General features: G+C 52.1%; 1 protein-coding gene across 8 annotated transcripts in view; it reads right to left on the bottom strand.

Annotated features, from left to right (window-relative positions):
* PCBP3 (poly(rC) binding protein 3) overlaps positions 1 to 22,389 on the bottom strand; it is a 237,492-nt gene that overhangs the window by 79,520 nt on the left and 135,583 nt on the right. The window contains exon 3 of one of the 8 annotated variants that reach the window (XM_018052257.1): positions 21,480 to 21,561. The exons of the other annotated variants lie outside the window; for them this stretch is intronic. The gene's annotated coding sequence lies outside the window, so the exon portion shown is untranslated. The remainder of the gene's footprint in view (positions 1 to 21,479; positions 21,562 to 22,389) is intronic. 8 annotated transcript variants of the gene reach the window in all.

The following is a 22,389-nucleotide window of genomic DNA, read 5'->3' as shown; positions in this document are numbered from 1 at the left end:
CAAAGTACTGGAGTTTCAGCTTCAGCATCAGTCCTCCCAATGAACATCCAGGACTGATTTCTTTTAGAATGGACTGGTTGGATCTCCTTGCAATCCAAGGGGCTCTTAAGGGTCTTCTCCAATACCACAGTTTAAAAGCATCAATTCTTCGGTGCTCAGCTTTCTTCACAGTCCAACTCTCACATCCATACATGACTACTGGAAAAACCATAGCCTCAACTAGACAGACCTTTGTTGGGAAAGTAATGTCTCTGCTTTTGAATATGCTGTCTAGGTTGGCCATAACTTTCCTTCCAAGGAGTAAGTGTCTTTTAATTTCATGGCTGCAATCACCATCTGCAGTGATTTTGGAGCCCAAAAAAATAAAGTCTGACACTGTTTCCACTGTTTCTCCATCTATTTCCCATGAAGTGATGGGGCCAGATGCCATGATCTTAGTTTTCTGAGCGTTGAGCTTTAAGCCAACCTTTTCACTCTCCTCTTTCACTTTCATCAAGAGGCTCTTTAGTTCCTCTTCACTTTCTGACATAAGGGTGGTGTCATCTGCATATCTGAGGTTATTGATATTTCTCCTGGCAATCTTGATTCCAGCTTGTGCTTCTTCCAGCCCAGCGTTTCTCATGATGTACTCTGCATATGAGTTAAATAAGCAGGGTGATAATATACAGCCTTGATGTACTCCTTTTCCTATTTGGAACCAGTCTGTTGTTCCATGTCCAGTTCTAACTGTTGCTTCCTGACCTGCATACAGGTTTCTCAAGAGGCAGGTCAGGTGGTCTGGTATTCCCATCTCTTTCAGAATTTTCCACAGTTTCTTGTGATCCACACAGTCAAAGGCTTTGGCATAGTCAATAAAGTAGAAATAGATGTTTTTCTGGAACTCTCTTGCTTTTTTGATGATCCAGCCATCAAAGCCAACAAAGGTCCATCTAGTCAAAGCTATGGTTTTTCCAGCAGTCATGTATGATGTGAGAGTTGGACCATAAAGAAAGCTGAGTGCAGAAGAATTGATGCTTTTGAACTGTGGTGTTGAGGACTGCAAGGAGATCCAACCAGTCCATCCTAAAGGAAATAAGTCCTGAATATTCATTGGAAGGACTGATGCTGAAGCTGAAACTCCAATACTTTGGCCACCTGATGCAAAGAACTGACTTATTTGAAAAGACCCTGATGCTGGGAAAGACTGAAGGCAGGAGAAGAGGATGACAGAGGATGTGATGGTTAGATGGCATCACCTATTCAATGGACATGAGTTTGAGTAAACTCTGGGAGTTGGTGATGGACAGGGAGGCCTGGTGTGCTGCAGTCCATGGGGTTGCAAAGAGCTGGACACAAGTGAGTGACTGAACTGAACTGATGAGTCAGACACAAAAATTAACTGCATTTCTGTACATAAACCAAGGACTTCCCAGGTGGTACCAGTGGTGAAGAACTCTCCTGCCAGTGCAGGAGGCATAAGAGAACTGGGTTCTATCCCTGGTCAGGAAGATCCCCTGGAGGAGGGCAAGGCAATCCACTCCAGTATTCTTGCTTGGAAAATCCCATGGACAGAGGAGCCTGGCAAGCTAAAGTCCATAGGGTCTCAAAGAGACTGAAGTGACTTAGCATGCAAAACAAATATTTAAAATCACTGAAAAATAAAGTGAAATCCTTATGTACATACTTAATGAAACATATGCAGGATCTGTATGCTGAAAAATGCAAAATGCTGATGAAATAAATCAAAGAAACCTAAACAAGTGGAGAGACACTCCATGTCCATGGACTGGAAGACTCAACACGGTAAAGATATCAGCTCTCTTCAAACCAATCTGTAGGTTCAAGGTAGTTCTTATCAAAGTCCCAGCAAGGTTTCGTGGAGATGAGCTGTGTGTGTGCCCAGCCACTCAGTCATGTCTGACTCTGCGACCCCATGGACCGCAGCCCACCAGGCTGCTCTGTCCATGGGATTCTTCAGGCAAGAATACGTGAGAGGCTTGCCATTTTCTCTTCCAGGGTATCTCCTGCCTCTTCTGTATTGGTAGGCAGACTCTTTACCACTGAGCCACCTGGGAAGCCCTCTGTAGACACAGACAAGCTTATTCTAAAATTTATATGGAAAGAGATGAATAAAAGGGGAAAAATCCCTCAGTTTGATAACAAGGCTTACTTTGCATCTACAGCATTCAAAAGAGCATTGTGCTGACATCGAGGACTTAATAAGTCAGTGGATGAGAAGAGAGCCTAGGAGCAGACCCAGCACAGTTCTGGCTCCTCTCAGACAGAACAAAAGTAGTCTGGCTCAGGGGGCTGGTCCCCCAATGAAAGGTGCTGGGACACGGTGCTCACCCAAGCCTCACACCTCACACAAATACCATATCAAAATGGGTCTCAGACACAGAGGTAAAGCAAGAAACTACAAAACTTTCAGAAAAACAGGAGAAAAAGCTTCAGGACCCTGGGGCCTGGCAAAGAGTCCTTAGACTTGACACAGAAAGCATGATTCATCAAAGGTAAACTGATAAACAGGACTTAATCAAAATCAACAACTTTTGCTCTGCCAAAGACCCTGTTAAGAGAATGAAAAGACAGCCTACAGATTGGGAGCAAATATTTACAAGCCACACATCCTACAAATGGCTAGTGCTCCTTGGAAGAAAAGCTATGACAAACTTATACAGGGTATTAAAAAGCAGAGACATCACTTTGCTGACAAAGGTCCATATAGTCAAAGCTATGATTTTTCCAGGAGTCATGCATAGATGTGATAGTTGGACCATAAAGAAGGCTGAGTGCTAAAGAATTTTGAACTGTGGTGTTGAAGAAGACTCTTGAGAGTCCACTGGACAGTAAGGAGATCAATCCAGTCAGTCCTAAAGGAAATTAACACTGAATGTCCATTGGAAGGACCGGTGCTGAAGCTGAAGCTTCCATACTTTAGCCACCTAATGTGAAGAGCTGACTCATTGGAGAAGACCCTGATATTGGGAAAGATTGAGAGCAAGAGGAGAAGGGGGTGACAGAGCACGAGGTGGTTGGCTGGCATCATGGAAAATAAGTACGTGGAAAGATGTTCAGTAAGATTTCTTCAGGGGATCTTCCTGAACCAGGGATTGAACCAGGGGGCTGTCTGGGCTGGCTTCTGTAGTCCGCAGACTCGCCTAGAGGTGCCTGTTTTGGGGCCAGATGGGTGGCCCAGCCTGCGCCTGCTCCTCCCACAACCCCTCAGCCAGGGCAGTGCCCGTAGAACGTCACAAGGCAGAGCGCTGGTGGCTGCACCCCTGGTGCTTCCTGAGCAGCCCCCTCCAGACAGAGCTGCTGCAAGCTGGGGTCTGGAAAGCTCCAGAAGGCTCCAGTCAGGCTTCCCCTTCCCACCTGACAGTGTCACTCAGCAGTGGGGATAGAGTGTGCTGTGGACTGACTGTGTCCCCAAAATCCGCAAGGTGAATCTCCACCCTCCAGCTTGACTGTGTTTGGAGGCAGGGCTTTAAGGAGAGTCAGTGGTGTCAGAGGGTGGGATCCTACCCAACAGCATCATTTTAAGAGGAAGAAGGGACAGGGGAGAAAGCCCTCAAGAGAAAAGGCCACGGGAGGACCAGGGAGAGGACCGCCACCTGCAAGGTGAACAAAGGCTGCAGGAGGGCCCATCCCCACCACACTGGACCTCAACCCCAGCCTCCCGCACCCTCCGACATGTGCTCCCACAACTGACCTCAACTCCAGCCTCCCGCGCCCTCCGACATGTGCTCCCACAACTGACCTCAACCCCAGCCTCCCGCGCCCTCCAAGGTGTGCTCCCACACCTGACCTTGACCCCCAGCCTCCTGGGCCCTCCAAGGTGTGCTCCCACACCTGACCTTGACCCCCAGCCTCCTGGGCCCTCCAAGGTGTGCTCCCACACCTGACCTTGACCCCCAGCCTCCTGGGCCCTCCCAGGTATGCTCCCACACCCGACCTCAACCCCCAGCATCCCGCGCCTTCCAAGGTGTGCTCCCACCCCTGACCTTTACCCCCAGCCTCCTGCACCCTCCGAGGTGTGCTGCCATACCCTGGTTTCCTGAAGAAAGCTCACTCATGCCCAGCCAAGCTCCCAAGTGTGCAGGCCACGCAGGGCTCTTTCTCCCTGTGATGGACACAGACCTCGAGGCACCCTCAGTGCCCAGGTATTAGTCCTCTGGTCTGACACAGAAATCCAGATGCCCAGAAGACAGAGGTCTAGGGAGGTGCAGAGAGAACTCAAGACAGTGGGCGGGGAGGAACCCCAGGGCCAGAACCAAGGCCTGTTGAGAAGGTCACTGCTGGGGCTCTCAGCCCTGTGGAGTGTGGGCACCTCCTGCTCTTGCTTACCGAGAGGGCCTAGTCTGAGTTGCTGCATGCTGCCCCTACCCATGGACATGGGGGGCGGTGAGCAACCCCTCTGGTCTTCAGGTGCCCAGAGCAAGAGGGGGAAGTCCGGAGCCAAAAAGACGAGAGCCCAACCAGGAAGTTTGCACTGGGGCAGGGGACAGGAGGGAGCGGATGTCTGCGTGCCATTCATTCCCTGGACACTCCCGCCTGCCCCAGCACTGAGGTCAGCCTGGTCGTCAGGCGCCCCTCAGGAAGAAGCTGCATGACCAAACACAGTTCTCCGAGTTCTCTCCTCCTGCCACAGTCCCGGGTGTTCCAGGGAGAGTTTGAGCCATTAGCCTGGGAAGGGAGTGAAGTCAACACTGGAAGAGCCACAGTAGACCTGAGCGTGCAAAACAAACTGCGTGTTTACAAGCCACTCAGGCTTGAGGATTGTTTGTTCATGCAGCTCAACCCAGACCCTGAGCAACCCCTGCGGGACCCGGAAAGGAGCAGAGGCCCGCGGATAGGCTTTCTGTCCCCACACCTGGCCCACCGGGCTAGGCCACTGAGGAAGAAACGCGCGGAGCACAGGTTCCTGCTGGGCATCTTGCCTGTGACCCAGCTGCCCTGTGAACCTGTCCCCGTGGGCTTGACTCTTACGAGCCAAGCGCGTCCACCCGTGTCTACTGCTATGACCCGTGCTGCCTGGGCTTGTCTCTCCCTCGCTGCTGCTTCTTTTTCTCCCTCTGCCACACACTCTCTGTTAACAGGTCCTGCTCTGTTTCCCCGGGGCACCTGCTGCACACACAGGGACCCGTGCTCCTGCAGATGTGGGAGACAGAGCAGAGAAGGTGGACGTGTGAGCACAAGGCAGGGGCCCAGCTGTGGCCGGATGCTGGGGTCTTCCCAGGGGATGTCCCTGCCCTGGATGCCCGCGCGGGGTCTCCTTGCCCTGCCGGGGCCTTGACGCTAAGCCGGGACTAAGGGCCCTGCAAGCAGCGTTCTCCCGCACTTCCTCTGGGAGCCAGCAACCCTGACTTGGAAATCATCAGAGGGCATTTGGCCGAGACGCCGGGCGACCCTCTGTCTCCACGATGGAGTTGAGGGGCTGGACGAGCCTTGGAGGCCGTTCTTTCTGATGGGATTTGGCTTGGTGCCCTCCCGCCCTCTTAGAGGATGGGAAGCCCATATGAGAACAAAAGAACAAGATTAAAGACATGCAGCAACAATCAGAACGTTGTAAGCACCCCACGCTCTGCAAACTCATTTTCAATCCAGTTCGGTGACCCTCGTGTGCGTGTGCGTTCTGTCGTGTCCGATTCTGCATGTGTGCATGCGCGTGTGCTCCGTCACTTCAGTCGTGTCCAACTCTGTGGGACCCTATGAACTGTACCCGCTGGGCTCCTCTGTCCTTGGGATTCTCTGGCAAGAATACTGGAACAGGTTGCCATGCCCTCCTCCAGAGGATCTTCCTGACCCAGGGATCAAACCCGCGGCGTCTCCCACATCTGCATTGCAGCCAGATCATTTACCGCTGAGCCACTCAAGAAGCCTGCGATGATCCTTAGAACCGTCTAAAGTGTTCTAGAGAGATAAGGAGTAGGGTGGGCTTCTGGAAGGTGGCATGAGAGGCTCGGTGAATGCTGTCCCCAAATACAATGACAAAACTAGACCAAACTTTTCAAACAATAGGCATTAAGATGCCAGAAATTAACCACAAAGCACATGACAAGTCAAGGGGCATTCACACTAGGAAGTCGGCTGAGCCCAGGGAGCATGGCAACAGTGCAGAAACGGGCGCCAGGCCGGGGGGCAGGCACAGCTCTCCAGGCAGCAGCAAACTCAAAACTGTGTGGCTGCTACACAACAGCTGTTGCAGCTCAGTTGTTCCTGACACATCCCCACTGCTCGCTGACGTGGACAGATGTCACCAGAGATGCTGGAGCACACGCACATGCTGACCTGCTCTGGTCTGCTCATGCACACACATGTGCACGCAGGTGTGTGTACACACAGGTGCCTGCCACCTGTGCGCACCATCACAGCCTAGCTTCCTACAATGAGACTAGGGAGAAACCAGGGGCCGAGAGGGTTGACCAGTGAGCCTTGGCTGCTCACAGGGACCATACCTCCCACCACCTCCTCCCAGGCCTCAGGTCACAGAGCTCCCAGGCCGTGTTGCCACAAAAGTGGTCCTTTTTTGTGGAAAAGAAATTTCGATCTGCAAGCAGGATTCTCACTGAGGAAAAACGTAGGATGAAGCAGTATTCTTAGATAGGAACTGACCACACATTTACTTGCATGCCATCCACTCCTGGGCCCAGTGCCCCTGAGGCTGGAGGGTCGACTAGCCGCCTCAACCTGAGCAGAGCTTCACCTCAAAGACACATCACTGACAGGAGCTAGAAAGGACATCTGCTCTGCCTCGAACCCCATACTCCTCTTATCAGCCCCTTCCTGTGCTAGATGTGGGAGACAGGTCTGTCATGGGGGATTCAAAGTTGAGATGTTAAAAGTTACACAGCTATTGAGCTTCAAAGAAACAAATAAAGAAAACCTCATATGTGTTTGCATTTATCCAAGAACAAAAATACTGTGGACTCCTTTGAGAAAACCCATGCCAAGAGGTCCGGACACCTGTGGTGAGGACACCCAGCGCCTGCCAGCAGTGGGTTTAGACAATGCTTCCAGCCCATTCCTGCCGAGCAGCCAGACTCCCACCCCCAGGCCTCCCAGGACTCCAACCACACCCAGCCTAGGCCACAGGCAGGCAGGCGGGCGAAACTTCTTCAGGGAGGTCTACAGATAGCAGGAGGGGGCCCAAGCCCCTGGGTGCAGTGGAGGAAGGCAGAGAAGCTTCTTGGAGGCAGGCTAGGTGTCTGGAGATAACGGCCAACTTTCCACCATGGAAATCCATCATAATCTCAACCCAAACCCAAAGCCAGCTGGACCTGCAAGAACCTTGCAGAATGGGGTGAAAGGTCACCGCAAAGAACAAAGAGCCAATTTAAAGACACTCACTGAGACTCCGTGCTCCTGGCTCAGCCACATGGTGAGCTCAATGGACCCATCAGAGGATGGGCACATCAGATACAAGAAGCACCATGACCCCAGGACTCCTGGGGAACAGAGGCGTGGTGTAACCATGAGTGGCACAGTTAGTATAAAAGTAGAAGACCTGGGTGGTCTGACCTTACACACCACACCACCGTAGACTCTTAGCAGAACTTCAAGAGTTAAACTCTCCTTACTCCACCCCTGGGGTGTGGGCTGCACTTGGCAATTTCCCACCACAGAGGACAGCGTGGGGAGGGGGCCAGAGAGTGACATCACAGTGGACAGACTGACAGATACACCTGCGCCAGGTGACCGAGGTCGGCGTTCATGGTGTAGGTCACCAGACAGCACGAACCCTGGACCCCTGGACAGGATGTGGTGAGAGGGGCCCTGAGTTTCTGGCCTTCCTCCCAACAACCTACAATGCCCATCCAGTCATGAGGAAAACATCAGACGAGTCCCAGCAGAGGGACGTTCTATAAATTCCCTGACCCACTCTCCTCAAAACTGCCAAGGTCATCAAAACAAGGAAAGTCTAAATCTATCACAGCCCAGAAGAGCCTAAAGAGACATGACAGTGAACTCTGGGATAGAAAAAGGCCACTGGGGAAAACTGAGGAATCCTGAAAACAGAATGGTCTGTAGTTGGTGACGACGTATCAATAGTGGTGAACCACACGTCAGAGGTGTTAGCATCAGGGAAACCTCTGTGTGGTCTTTTTTTCTGTTTTTTGAATAGGTAATTATTTAATGACACAGGAAACTAATGAAAATAATGTTATGAAACAAGATGGTTACAAATAGTGGGAAGAGGATGACTTATTTCACTTTTGATAAAAAATCTAAAAGTATGTGTACAAAACACTGGAAGATAGTGTACTAAATTATTGACAGTGTTTATTTCTGTTCAGTGATTAGATATTCTCCTTGCTTATGTGTATTTTTTCAAACACGGTTATTTCTGAAACAAAAAAAGTAAAGTTACTATAAAGAGAAACAGTTATTAAATGCGGGAGTCCAGGGGTCAAGTTCTGAAATCAGGAAGTGTCCAGCAAGGGGGTCGGTGGTCAAGCCCAGCTGTGGTACAGTATTCTTTTCTTCTCCTACTGGAATGTTGTTTATCAGATTGTTTCTTCTACATTGAATATTCTTCTGTGCTCTCTTTTTAACATTTCTGTAAAGCTAAAATCATTCTAAAGCCTTTTTTGAAAAGCTACTATCAACAAAACAGAAGAGCAAAACATTTGTATAATATACTTCAGAAAGAACATGTAGAGGACTCATAGATATAAATCAGACACTGGAAGCGTGTGACTAAGCTGTGTGCCAGCTCTGTGACAACCAGAGATGCTGGAACCCGTGTCTGCAGCCAGCGAGATGGGCAGGGGCTGAGGCGCCCTGTCGTGGAAGCCTGGCCCAGCCAGGGGCCCCCACCCTCACAGGACACAGCCTTTTGAGAAAGCAGTTGGACCAAAAGCACTTTATATGCTGAACATTTTCCCATGTTCTTAAATGTTCTTCTCCAAAACCCTTCTAACAGCATCAGAGGAACCTCGCACATTTCACCAATCCTCCCACAGTTTGGCCACTGATGTCAATTAGGATATTTTAAACTCATTACTTTGAGAAACATCAACACCACACATTGTGACTTGCCAGACAGGTAACTCAGTGAGTGCAAACTTCCAGCCCCAGCAGTGTGGGCCGAGGACACCAGCTTTCCTTATGATACTACTGGCTGCGCACAGCAACCCCCCTCCCCACCGCACCAGGCACTGGTCAGGGATCCCAGCTCCCACAGCAAGGCCTGCAGGCTGCAGAGAGAGTTCCATGGCTGGATGGGGCTGTGCTAGTGGGGTCGGCCCCTGCCTGCTCCCCTGCCAGGAGGGGAGTGCCCAAATGCTCATGAATACTGCCCCCCACCCCAGCCCAGGCAAGCTCAGCTGGGGGCCAGCCTGGTGTGGGGAACCCCTACCTGGCTTCAGGCATTTGGTCCTCAAGCCCACTGGGGATGGGGAAGACTGGCCACCACCCTCAGCAAAGGTCATCTGCCTGCCTCCCAGCTGAAAGGCCCTCCTCCAGGTTCGTGCCGCCTTGGGTGAGGAGCCCTCACATACCTTCTCCACTGGACCTCACTGGGTCTAATACCTGACCTTGGCCTGAAGACCTACAGGCGGCATGAGAGGAACGGACAGGCCCTCTGCTCCTGCCCGTCCCTGGGCACTGTCCACCCAGGACAGTCTTTCTGCAATAGGGGTCTGGTGTCAGGTCCACATCTCTAGGGGATTTCTCTGGGAGGTGCAGGCTGGGGGCTGAGGCGGATAGTGGTCTCCACCCCTTCTGTGAGGTGGCCTCACTGCCCACTGCCCTGCTGAAGGCACAGCCCCTTGAGTCACAGGCAGCCCCCCGCCCCACCCTTTTCAGTGGCCTGAAGCTCCATCTCCTGCTGATGTCAGCCCAAGTTCCCTGGACGGTAAGTCCAAGGTCACAGAGTGGGCCAGACCCCTGAACCTGAGCACAGGCTGGCCTCCCCTCCTGATCTCCCACCTTCCCTCTGCCGGAAGCCCCACAGGTTCCCTGCAGTTCCCCCAATCCTGGGGTCAGGGGGTGGGTGTTGGTCCTTCACTCCTGAGCAGCCCCGGGGGGCTAAGGAGCTCTGGAGGACAGAGGTCAGGGCAGTTCTGGACACTGGGATCCCCTCCAGGGCCACTCCCTGCCCTGCCGCCTGTGGTGTCAGGCTCACGGCCCTCCTTGGAGGGGCCTGAGACCTAAACCACGGAGGGGATGGCGCCACTGGCAGGCGGGGAGGATACAGGTGGAAGGAGGACAGGCAGCCCCACCCCTCCGCGGGCAACCGCGCTGGCAGACGCTCAGCCCCGCCCCGCAGTCGGTGCCGAGGCACCTCCACGGGCCTCACCACAGAGGCCAGAGCCCCCTGAACGCCACTGGGTGGGAAAATCGCTTCCCACAGGGGTATTGTAGGAGCCCCAGTCTCCCCTGCACACAGGAGGCCCTGGAGACGAAAGGATGTGACTGGATCCTGCAGAAGTAAATGGCAACCCACTCCAGTATTTTTGCCTGGAGAATCCCACAGACAGTGGGGCCTGGGGGCCACCATGAGGTCACAGAGTCCCACAGGACTGAGCGTCTGAGCACGCACGTGACTGGATGCAGCAACACTAGCCACTAGGGGGCAGCAGAGCTCCACTGGCCAAAGCCTAGTTCCTCAAAGAAAACAATTCGAGAGGATTTGCAAAAACAGACGGGGGTGGAGCGTGGGGGACAACAAGTCGCCCTCTACCCCCGCCCTCAGGCTTCTGGTTCGCAGCCATGCCCACTACGATGGCAGCCTTAGGTGAATGGTAGATTGCGCCGGTGGTGGGTTGCGGGGGGGGGGTGCCCTCAAAACTGGAACCGTCTCCCACCCACCCTTCCAGAATCGTAGGCCGACCTGCTCTAACTCCGGTCACAGGGCCTCCCCAAGAGTCCGTCTGACAGTAAGCAGCGTCCCTCAGTCCTGAATATAGGCCTGGGTATGAGCAGAGAGGCCGGTCCGCACGTGCACCTCTGCCAGGGGCAGAGGGCTCAGGGGGACGGCAGGGAAGCCCTGAGAAGCCCCAGCTCTTCACTCCTTTCAGAGAACAGAGTCCCTGGTCACTGGGAGTCTCACCTGAGTTGACACCCCCTCCCCCAGCCCTGGCCTCAGTGCCATTTGGGGGGCCTGAGAAACAGTGCTGCATGGAACAAACACCCACCTCAGGGAGGCTGCGCTTGAGTGGACGAGATGGAGGACATGCAAGACAAAAGCAGGCCCAACAGGGTGCTGAGCAGGGAGAGCAGTCAGGACAGTGCTCAGGACAGGTTGTGGGTGGCCTCACCGAGGGGCAGGGAAGGCCCACCAAGGTCCTTGGAATAAAGACCTGAAACAAGTGAGGGAGCCAATCAGGGAGCAGAGCACCCAGCAGGCAGGCTGGTGCAAAGGCCCTGGGGTGGGGGTAGGGGTAGTGTGAAACGGGTGAGGCAGTGAGAGGTCACCCCAAGGTTCCATCTGCTGCAAGAACTGACTCCACTTTGGCACAGCCTGTCCCTGCAGGAGCAAGGATGTCAGAAGTTTCTTAGTTTGGGAGCCTTGGCTAACCATGTCTCGCTCCATCTCTGGTGGAGAACTGGAGGTTAGCTGGTTAACAGGTGGTTCTTCCCCGCTGTGCGCTCCTGGCAGGTGGCAACCACCCCTGATGCTTCTCAGCCCAGCAGCATGTGGGGACCTCTGAGAACCGAGTGCCCAGCCGGGATGCTCACTGGGCAGGCCTTACCCTTGGCTTCAAGGGCACCCCTTCCCCACTCAGCTACAATGCCCCAAAATAAGAATTTCAACTTATTTTAGCACGATGCACAGGCCTCCGCAGTGTGCGGCTCTAGAGGGTGCCAGGAGCTTCTAGGATGTGGCTCCCAGCAGCCGCCTGCACCTCCTGGTCTCCTGGCTGGACTCCCCTCACCTCCACCGCTGGTTTTTTCTACCTCACACTTTACATCCTGACTGAAGGGCTCCTGAGGTCGGGTCAGGGTGCCACCTCTGACTCACTGATGGTCAGCTGACCAGGAACCTGATCGGCATCCACAAAACCCCTTTGCCAGGCAACGTGACACAGTCCAGGGACCACGGCCTGAATCCCACCCACTCTCGAGGGGCAAAGCTCAGCACAGCTGCTAGACCAGGGTGAAAAGCCCACCACACCTCGTCCTGGGCTGACTTCTGGTAGGTTCCACCTAGGGAAGTGCTGGAGGGAGGTCCAGGCAGCCTGCCAGTGCGGTGGTGGGGGTGGGGCAGAGAGCCCCAGGCAGCGAGGCGGCCCTGCAGCAGGACTCGGAGCCTGTGCAGCTGTACCTTGACCAGGCTTCAGCTCCTCTGACCCCAGAGGACGCTCTCTGGGGCCTGTGACTCCTGGCCTGTGACACAGCCCCTGGGGGCTTGCTCTGAGGGGACCCACATCTCAACCCCAGGCTAATGCCCACAACTCGGCTGCTCTCGACTCAGCTCCATGTTACAAATATGAAAAAGAAAACACCCACCTTTCAGCGATGTGGAAGGTATTCTGTAATTGCAAAGTGCTCTACAAATGAGGGACTTGAAGCCCATTTTGCCAGGATAATTCTACAGTGAGAGTGGAGACGAGAGACAAAGCCGAGGGAGGAGCGCATGCACTGACTATTCCTTCTGAGAGCGACCAGGTCCAGACAGCACCAGAGCCAAGTATCTGCTGGGGCTGGAGCTGGGAAGACAGGAGGTCTGTGCTCTCGGGGGACCCGGCCAGGAACCTGCGGGTGCGGGGAGGGGGAGAGGGGCCAAGAGCTAGGCCTCCCGCTGAACATCTCCTCCAGCAGATGAGAGGGAGGCGGACAGTGCTGTCTCCCAGGCCCAGCTCAGCTTTAGCTGCCTCTGGGCGCCCCTCTCGCTGCTGCCCGGAGGCCACAGGTGGCCCCAAGTCTCTGTGGATGGACAGTGGGCACCACAGGACAACAGACCAGCTCAGTCAGTGTCACAAAGAGACGCAGGAGGGGCGTGCACCACAGTTACAGACGTGACTAGTTTCTGTAACATGATTGTGCTGAACTCTGCTGGACCGCAGGGCATGATGGTGTGGGTGTGACTCACGCAACTGTGTCTCCCTGCCAGGCCACTTTACCTCTCGCTGCACCAGCCAGATACCAGCTAGGGCCGCAGAGCTGCGGCTGTCTTGACACCAGGAGAACCCCCAGCCCAGAAGCCCCCAGGAGAAAACGCCAGCCCAGGGCACAGAAGGAGCCAGAAGCCCACAGTGGGGTGCGCCTGCAAGAGTCCCTAGCCACCAGCCACGTGGAAGAGGTGTGCATCCATGGAGGGAGATAGAGTGACCACGAGCAGCCAGAAACCAGCCGGGAGCCTTGGAGAGGGGCACACAGGGGCGTGGCTGGGGGGTCATCTGTGATCCCACCCAGACACCCAGAGGGGCGGGGCGGGGGGAGGGCCACAGAGCAGAGCACGAGGGTTGGGGGCGGCCAGGACCGGCCGTGAGGCTGGCGTAGAGGGTCACCGCAGAGCCTGCGGACGTGCCTCCTGAGCACAGAGTAGGCGCCACTGCGTCTGGCGAGCTGCCGCCTCCCTTTCCCCCCGCACAGGACCGCAACCTTCTCGGCCACATTCTCCTCTTCACACGGGCTCATGTGGTCTGCAGGGTTCAGAGCCTGCGGGTGGCTTCCGCATCCTACTCTCCACTGCCACGAGGTGGGGGAAGTGGCCCCCAACCCCACCATGCACCCCCCTCCCTGAGTTCAGAGACTCTCCAGGCACTTCCTGAGTCTGCGGAGAAGTGCACAGAGCCTGGTCCAGTGGGCTTGGTGACCAGGGACCCTGGGACGGTGGGAGATGCTCTCACCAGCCTCCCTCTGGGCCTCCTGGGTTGCGAAATCCCAGGTCACTTCAAGAGGGTGCTTGTCCTCTTCTCCGTAGATTTTATATTCTGAGGCATTGCTTTTAATTAAAATTCCAGTTAGAGGAAAGTGTTGAGAAGCTGGAACAGTGGCTCTGGCAGCAGCCCAGAGCTCAGCAACCCTTTGGCTCACCCAGGACCCCATCTGCCACCTCCCAGGAGACCCATTCGGAAGAGAAGGGCCTCTGTGTTTTCCGCTGAAGAATTCATTTTACTTGCTTATTTGACAACTTCTTACTGGGTTGTAATGTGGAATCTGGATTAAAGTTGTGTGATCGTTACAATGCGCTTCGCGTGTCCTGTAACTGTCTCCTGCCACCCCCCATTGCTCATGGTCAGGCTGGCTCGCCTGTCACACACCAGTTCATTCCCCATTGTGCACACCGGCTGAGAGTGACTGTGGAGCTCTATACCAAGGTCACAGGTGTGGAGCCCTGTACCAAGGTCATCTCTGGAACTGACAGAGCCCCATAGCAACCATTGCCATGGGCCTCCCTTACCTCAACTGGCCATCCCCCAACTCCTTATTAGGTAAAACACCCACCCTATAGCACCCTAACCAATCACCTAATGCCACTCTTCTGGCAGGGAGTTTCTTTGTTTTGAGGCTATAAAAATTGAGGGCTGGCCCACAAAAGGGGGGCCTCTGCCTGGTCTTTCAGGAGGCCGGCCCACTGTGCTGCCGCGCCCACGTTATCTCTGCTCTCTGTTCTTGATAAACTCACTCCCTTCTGCACTGCTCTGCTTCTGGAAATTCTTTCCCAACCTGCGCACAGACCACGACAGTGACTACAGACAGCACCTGCCTTGACTCCAAATACTCTCGAGCGTATTTTCTGAAGATGAGGGCGTCTGGGTAGACCAAGTGCAGTTATGAGAACCAGAGCACTTAACAGCAACACCAGGTCTTTACCCAGCACCCCCAGCCCGCAGCAGACACACTCTGACCTCAGGTTCTCATACTTCACCTTCTTAAAATGAACAGAAGAGGGCATTCTAGAGCCATGAAATCAGCAAAGCTATCCTAAACAGTATTTTCTTAAAAGTTCAGGAAAACAAATTTCATGTGCTGTCAAGTATCATACAAAGAGTTTCTTTTCAAAATAAGAAACAGAATAACATTCCTACTGACAATAAACACAAACCATAAAGCCACGCTGACCGAAACAGAAAAACTATAATCTAATATCTTTAAGTTGATTAAGAGACATTAAGATAATGATGCAAGCAATTAAAAAAACGTAAACCAGAATTAGAAAAACACAAAAATTATGTCATAGAACTCAGGAAAGAATTGGCAGTAAAAGAAAAAAAATGTTTCAAAAATCCAGATGAAATCAGAAGACATGCAATTTAATAAATACAGCAGAGGAAAACAGAAGAAAGAGAACATTTTTTAAAAAAATCAAAAACAAAGCAGTGAGACGAATTCAAGAAGAAGGATATGCAGAGAAGGCAAGCCAAGAAGGCCAGACAGACAGGAACAGGGCAGAGAGGACAAAGGAAGGGGACCAGGCACTTCTCCAAGCCAGGACTCCTGTTAAATTAAAGATGTACCTAAAACAAAATGCACTGCTGGATTTGATCTGCTAACACTTTTTTTTTTAGGGCTTGCATACCTGTCTCAGAAGGCAGAGTTATCTATTGATTATTTTAGTATTACTCACATGATTTTTCCATTATAGTATGGCTGATCTCATAAAACGGTTAGGGAAACTTCTGACTTTTTCCATTCTCTAAAACAGTTTGCATACCTAATAAGGATTGTGTTTCCTCTCGGATATGTGAGGACATGCCAAGGAGCAGGATGCCCAGCCACACCTGAGTGCAGACTGAGTGCCGTTTCAGTCATTCCCATAGTTACCCAGACTTTCCACATCATATGTGGCAAATTTCTTGATTTACATTTTTCTAGAAAAGTATCCATCTCATGTAAATTTTCCAATTCTGTTGCATAAAGTTGTAAACATCTCAGAGGTGTTCTTTACTGCATTAACATTGTTTTGAAGTTTTATTGATGTATTTTTCTAACTTTTTATTTTGTATTAGAGTCTAACAACAATGTTGTGATAGTTGCAGGTGCACAGCAAAGGGGCTCGTCCATGCACACACAGGTGTCCAATATCCTCAAAGCTCCCCTCCCATCCAGGCTGCCAGGTAACACTGAGCAGAGTTCCCTGTGCTGTATGCAGAAGGATCTTGTTGGTTTTCCAGTTTAAATATAGCAGTGCATACATGCTGACTGAAAGTTTTAAGAGCCTCCACATCTTATATCTACTCCCTGGTCACCCAAGTTTTAAAGTTTTGTCTTCCCCCCACCCCCACACCCTGGACCAGCGTTGCTAAGTATTTTAAGTATTTCATATTTCTTTACCAGCATTTATTACACTCAGCACCTTGTTTTCACATTCTGCTGTGTTCACCTCTACCTTTAACTTCGTTTATTTGTCCTACTTCGTCCTGAATTATTTTTTAATTCTTTCTCTAACATTTAGAGTCATGGGATTGTTTTATTTAAATATCTCTGGTTTTCCAAAGTTTTCTCCTAAGAATTGCTCTGACAGCATCCTTTGTGTTTTGATGTTCAGTATTACCTCATTTTCCTTACTTTTTATACAGTTTATGCTTTTATTTAGAAGCATCCTCAAATCTCCAGACTCCAAATAACAGAGTCTGGGCTGCTTTTGGTTGTCATTTTGTGGTTAATTTCCATTTTTATTGTACTTAATGATTTCTGCTGTTGAAAAATATGATATTCTTTAAAATAAAATACATGGTGAATATATTTGTGAATGGTCTTGGTGTGTTTGAAAAATTGGAAGAAAGGAGGGAGGGAAGGAAGCAAGAGAGGGAGGGAGGAAAGAAGGAAAGTATGTCTTGTATCTGGGGCAGAGTTTGTCAGGAATGCTACTGAGGTTCATCGTGACCATATGCACTTTTTGTCTTCCCAAGTTTTCAATTAAAGTTTCCCATTATGGTACTAGATTTGTCCATTTCCTATTCTTAGAGGCTCTTCCTTCCTAAAATTTACATCTATGTAATTATGTACATAATTAGGGATACATAAAAGTTCATGAATATCATATCTTCTTAGGGGATTACAACTTATCAAAATGATGTATCTTTGTCTCATTTAATGCTTTTCATCTTTTTCTTGAAAATAACATCGCTTGGCCTGCTTTCCAGCGATTAGCATTTGCTTAGGACCCTCCCAATACATTTTCTGTTTCGGTGTCATTTTAAAGACAATCTGAGCTTAGCTTTTTAATACAGAAATTTCACATATACTTGAACTAATGCCTACAAGATGTCTGGCTTTAACACTTTGATTTCTAATTTGCTCCTTCTTCTCTACATTTTGGTTGTTTCAGAGTTCTTCCTCCACAAGAGCCAAAGTTGCACCATCTGTGCCTATGCCTGGTGGCTCCTGGTAGACTGTTAGTGTGTTCAAATGCACATTCATACACTATAGGCTTGAGCAGTGTCTACATCTTAACCCAGAAGAACCACCGAAGTCTAGGAAACCTTCACTCTTCTCCTTCTCATCACCATAGGAAAGTGGAAAGCGAAAGTCACTTAGTTGTGTCCGACTCTTTGCAACCCCATGGACTATACAGTCCATGGAATTCTCCAGGCCAGAATACTGGAGTGGGTAGCCTTTCTCTTCTCCAGACCTTCCCAACCCAGAGATCAAACCCAGGTCTTCCGCATTGCAGGCAGATTCTTTACCAGCTGAGCCACAAGGGAAGCCCAAGAATACTGGGGTGGGTAGCCTATCCCTTCTCCAGAGGATCTTCCTGACCCAGGAATCAAACTGGGGTATCCTGCATTGCAGGTAGATTCTTTATCAATGGAGCTATCACTATATAAATACATATACGTAAGATTTTTTTTTGGCTTGTAGTATGGAGACAAGACGGTGGAGTAGAGAGACATGAGTTCACTTCTTAGGAGAACACCAAATCACAAGTAACTGCTGAACAACCAGGGACAATAAACACTGGAAGCTACCAAGATTTTTCAACTATCACTTTAATTTGCAAACCAACAGGCGTCGATGATTATACAGAGTAGCTGCCTACTGCCCAGGATTCCTTCCCGCCATTGTCAGTGGGACCAAACGCCACCCTCTCTGTGGATGGCTGTCTCCCTCGTTTTGTCAGTCTTAGGGTGAGCCTGGAAACCTCTGAGTCCTTGACTGTCTGACAGCACCCTTCCTTTGTCCTTCAACATGGATTATGGCTGTGTCTCAAATTCCAGGTTTGGAATCTTTTCTCCCCAAGTACTTTGAAGATATTGATCCAATTAATTCTAAAATACTCATGTGTTATACAGAATTTTATGTCAATTGATAGTGAGAGCTTTGCTCCTCTTGCTGACCACTTTGGGGTTTCTCTTCGGTCCTATCCTAAACTTCCATCCCACTGCCTCCCAGTCCTTATGGTTTCTCTGCCCACCCCATCTCGCCCAACATTTCATCCCTGACATGCTCTGTGCCCTGACAGGCCTCTTCCGAGACGCGTTCGTCACCCTCTTTCAATCTTCTCCACTCTCCTTTTCAGAATATTCCTGATAACCATCGAGCTTCTCAAACTCCCCATGGGCTGCTCCTCTTCTCTTACACTCTCCACCTCTCAGTCCTTGAGACCTGCATCTGAGACAGCTCTGGGTGCTTTAGGCCTGCCTTCTAGAACCATCCTTGGTTCATTTGTCCAGTTACTAACTTCTTCTTCATTTCTGTCTGTTCTGCAATTTTAACCATCAAGATTTTTTCATTTTCATAACTTTTCTTTCCAAAATCTTTGCCTGTCTCTTTTGAAGGAGCTGTTTCTTTTATGAACACTCTTGTCCTCATGCCATTAGGTCCTCCCTGGAACATGTTCTTTCATTGCACTTGGTACTTCTCTCCCCTGCTCTGTGGTTCTCAAGTGGGTGACAGTTCTCGGCTCTGCCCACAGTCTGCTTTTGAGAGACCTGACTTGCCTGCAAGGATACTGGTTCTGTGAGTGTCCGCATTCGAATACTTACCTGCAGTAGGCTCGCCACACATCTCCTGTAATGTTTTCATTCGCAAATGTTATTTGCTTCTGTCTCTTGGTAATTAACCTGAAGTCTGAGCTTCTGACTCTGTGCCCCCTGTTTCTGGGACAGCATGGACTCTGCAATCTTAAACTCTCTGTCTTTGGAGGATCCTGATGGGGGGACAGTAGATGAGTGTTCTGACCATACTGTTCCAATCTGTGAGAGATGGATTTGTGCTCTGATTTTTCTGTCTTTTTACCCTATTTAGGGGTTGTTTCATAGTCAATTGATTAAAAAAAAAAAAAAGCCCAGAAACACCCTTCTTAAGTTCTGGTTGATACGTTAATGTCAATGGCCACAGCCTCGAGCCAATGTACGGCTTCCATCTGCCTCCAGCCTGACCTGGGGAAAGCCTCACAGAGGCACAGGTCAAGTGGGCCTGGGGATGACCTGCCTGAGGTCCCAGTGTGGAGCAGGGAGGACAGTGGGACTCACACGCAATAGGCTGAACAGAGAGAGGCCCTGCCCCAAGGTGACCGCCCAGCCCGAGGGCAGGCTCTGGAGCAGACAGACAGCCAGAAACGGCCACAGCCTCACTTCAGCAGCAGAAGCTAACCATGCAGCCACTCTGTATTTATGTAAGTCTTACCCTGCAATTTCCCTGTTGTCTGTAATTACCCCATGTCACCACGTAACACTTGCCCTAGTTAAATGGTTGGCAGTTACCATAGAAACCAAGTACTGTTCTCTAACTGGAAAAGGCGGTTGTATTTTTTAAATATTTCTAAGTTATATTCTACTTTGATGGAGATCAATTTACAACTGCCACCAACTTGAAGAGAAAGTCAACCACGGTCACCGCCCACCTTTGCTGTCCCAGCCCTCCCTTCAGGAAGGCCCCTCCCGGCCCACCTGTGGAGCAGCCACTTCGGCTGGCTCTGCACGCCTGTGCTCGGCTCCTTCTGTCCTCACTTGCTTCCTCCTCCCGCCTGGCGAGAGCCACAGCCCAGAGCCCCACAGTGCCATGCCTCTCCCCAGGTTGCCGCTTCTTCTCACACCACAGATGGCACGGAGCCTAGGGCCCCCCACCCTGCCCTCCCCTGGCCCAGAAAGGCCCCCAGAACGTCCCTGCACCGTGCCCATAGGCCGGAAGAAGTTCAACCGTAAGCTGGCCCACATGAGGGCGTCCTGTCCTGTGCGTCACCAGTGGGCGACCACTGGCAGTTCACGAGGACCACACGCATCTCACAGGACTTCCCCATCTTCTCAGCTCCCGGGTACCCCCTCAGCTTCCTGGGACAGACCTGCTGTCCAGCACATCTATGGCTGCTTCATGACTGCGTGGCCCCTCAGCCCACCTGCCGCCCTCACAGAACCAGTCCTGTTTTCGCTCATCGACAACACTCCCCTGGGCTCCCCCTTGCTCCCCCTCTGCCCACTGCAGCCAGTCATCAAAGCCCCTGTTCTCCTGCCTGGCTCTTCCCCTCTCTTCTCCTGCACGTGCACCCGCTTTCCACCTGTGTCTGTCCAGACCACCTGGGTGAAGCCCAGTTCTCCTTCCCCACCCACAGGAAGGCTGGAGTCTGCTTGGCTCTAAAGGTTTACCTGGGACCCCACCCCGAGTGGAAGCTGCTATCTGGCCCCAGTGCCCCACCTTCCCACCACTCCGGCCACACGGGCCTCCAGCTGCTCTCCAGCCTCCTCGCCTACAACCTTCGCACTGGCTGTTCCCTCTGCCTTTCCATCCATGACTCACCCCCTCACCCTTTCTTAAATGTCACCTCAGTGAGGCAACCCCGACACTCCTGTGGGTCCCTGGTGGGCCCTGCTGGGGAGCACGCGCACTTGCTTGTCCCTCGCCCTCCCCTTCCCTAGGCATGGAGCACGTCACCTCCGGACTGCTTAGGCGGCATCTACCTCTGACGCTGTCTCTAGGGACAGAGCCCATCAGTGTGTCTGCTGATGGATGCAACCCCTCCCAGAGCCAGACCGGGTGCAGACAGCAGATCTGAGCTGTCTGCCCAGCAACTCTGCAGACTCCGGGACAGCAGCCCTACCCTCCCAGCCTCATCTAAAATTGTTCCTGAAATCAGTTCCGATTCTGAAGCATCTTATCTCCTTCACTCTGCTCCTAGGCCAGTGACAGAGTGGCCATTCTGTGTGGCTCAGGAGGGGCAGCAGCACGCAGCCCGACCGCATCGCTGCAGGAACCAGGGTTCCTTCTCAGTTCTCTACAAACCACCCTGTTGAAGGAAACGGACACACAAAAAGCACATCTGAGAGGCTGTGAGCACCAGCAGGTGGGAGCCCACCCCCAACAGGGGCCTCTCCACATGCCTGGTGGCCAAGCCGGGTTATTGGGAGTCACAGAATGACTGAGAGTTAAGAACCTGGAGAGAAGTGGTCAAGCAAAGGGTCAACCAGAAGTGAGGACCAGGCCCGGCGTTGGGATGGGAGGGGAAGGTCAGATCCGGGCTGAGGTGGGTCAACCAACAGGCACTGAGGTTGGGCGCAGGCAGGGCACAGGTGGCAGAGCAGGCCGGGGGGAGGCGGGGGTCACAGGCGTCACTGGCTGGAACGGGGGGGCCGGGCGAGCAGGTCACCAGCGGGGGTAGATGAGAGTACCTGCGAGCGGCTCCTCCTCCCGGCCTGGGGACGCCTGTCCTGCCAGCCCGCCTGCTTCCCCGTGGGCAAGGACACTGTCCATCTACCAAAAAGCAAGGGAAAAATGTCACGTCACTCGATGAGCTTGGCACGCCCGAGATCCCGCTCAGCCCCGCTTGTTCCCGGTCATCCTCACGTGTGGAGGCTCATAACACCTTTATACGTGAAATTTGTTTTGCATCTGTTAGCAACTGTTATAACAGAAATACATTTAAAAGCTGGCAACACACTTGAAGAGGTGTCCGGGTGCTCTGGGCCCAGCCAAGCGCTGCATTCCCTTAATGGAGTAAAGTGTGGAGGAGGGGGCCCTGCCCTGGATGGGGTTACCCTCCTGAGGCTCCTCAGCGGATGCCAGCAGCAGGAGAACGCTTCCAAAACGCTCTGAAACCGCAAGGTCCAGTCATTATTCTAATCCTACCTAATGAAGAATGTTCCAGAAATATAGGCTGGGTTATGAAAATGCAAAAAAATCTTTACAAGGAAGAGACACTAACAATTTCTAAGCACTTGTTACTTCCAGCGCTCTCACGCCTGTTCTCTCACACACTCTGGCGGGGTGAGGAAGCAGTCATCATCACCACTTCACAGAGGAGCCTCGGGCTCGGAGGAGAGCAGTCGTCAGGGTTGCAGGGCTGGCGATGCCCACCGGAAGATTCTCACTGACCTGGCCGGAGACCCTGCAAGGGCGCTGGCCGCTCTGGGATGTGTGCACTCTCTTGGCGGGGGTGGGATGCTCCCTCGGAGGGCACGGGCAAGGGTGGGGCTCCTGGCCTTCACAGCACTTCAAGTGACTGCGTTCCGTGTCCCGTCTCCCTAGGGACAACAATGATGCCAGAATACTCTCCACTTGTTGCATTCCCCAGTGATGGCT

The sequence above is a fragment of the Capra hircus genome, chromosome 1 (genome assembly GCF_001704415.2).
Source record: "Capra hircus breed San Clemente chromosome 1, ASM170441v1, whole genome shotgun sequence".
NCBI classification, from domain to species: Eukaryota; Metazoa; Chordata; class Mammalia; order Artiodactyla; family Bovidae; genus Capra; species Capra hircus.
This window is presented reverse-complemented; position numbering and strand designations above follow the sequence as displayed.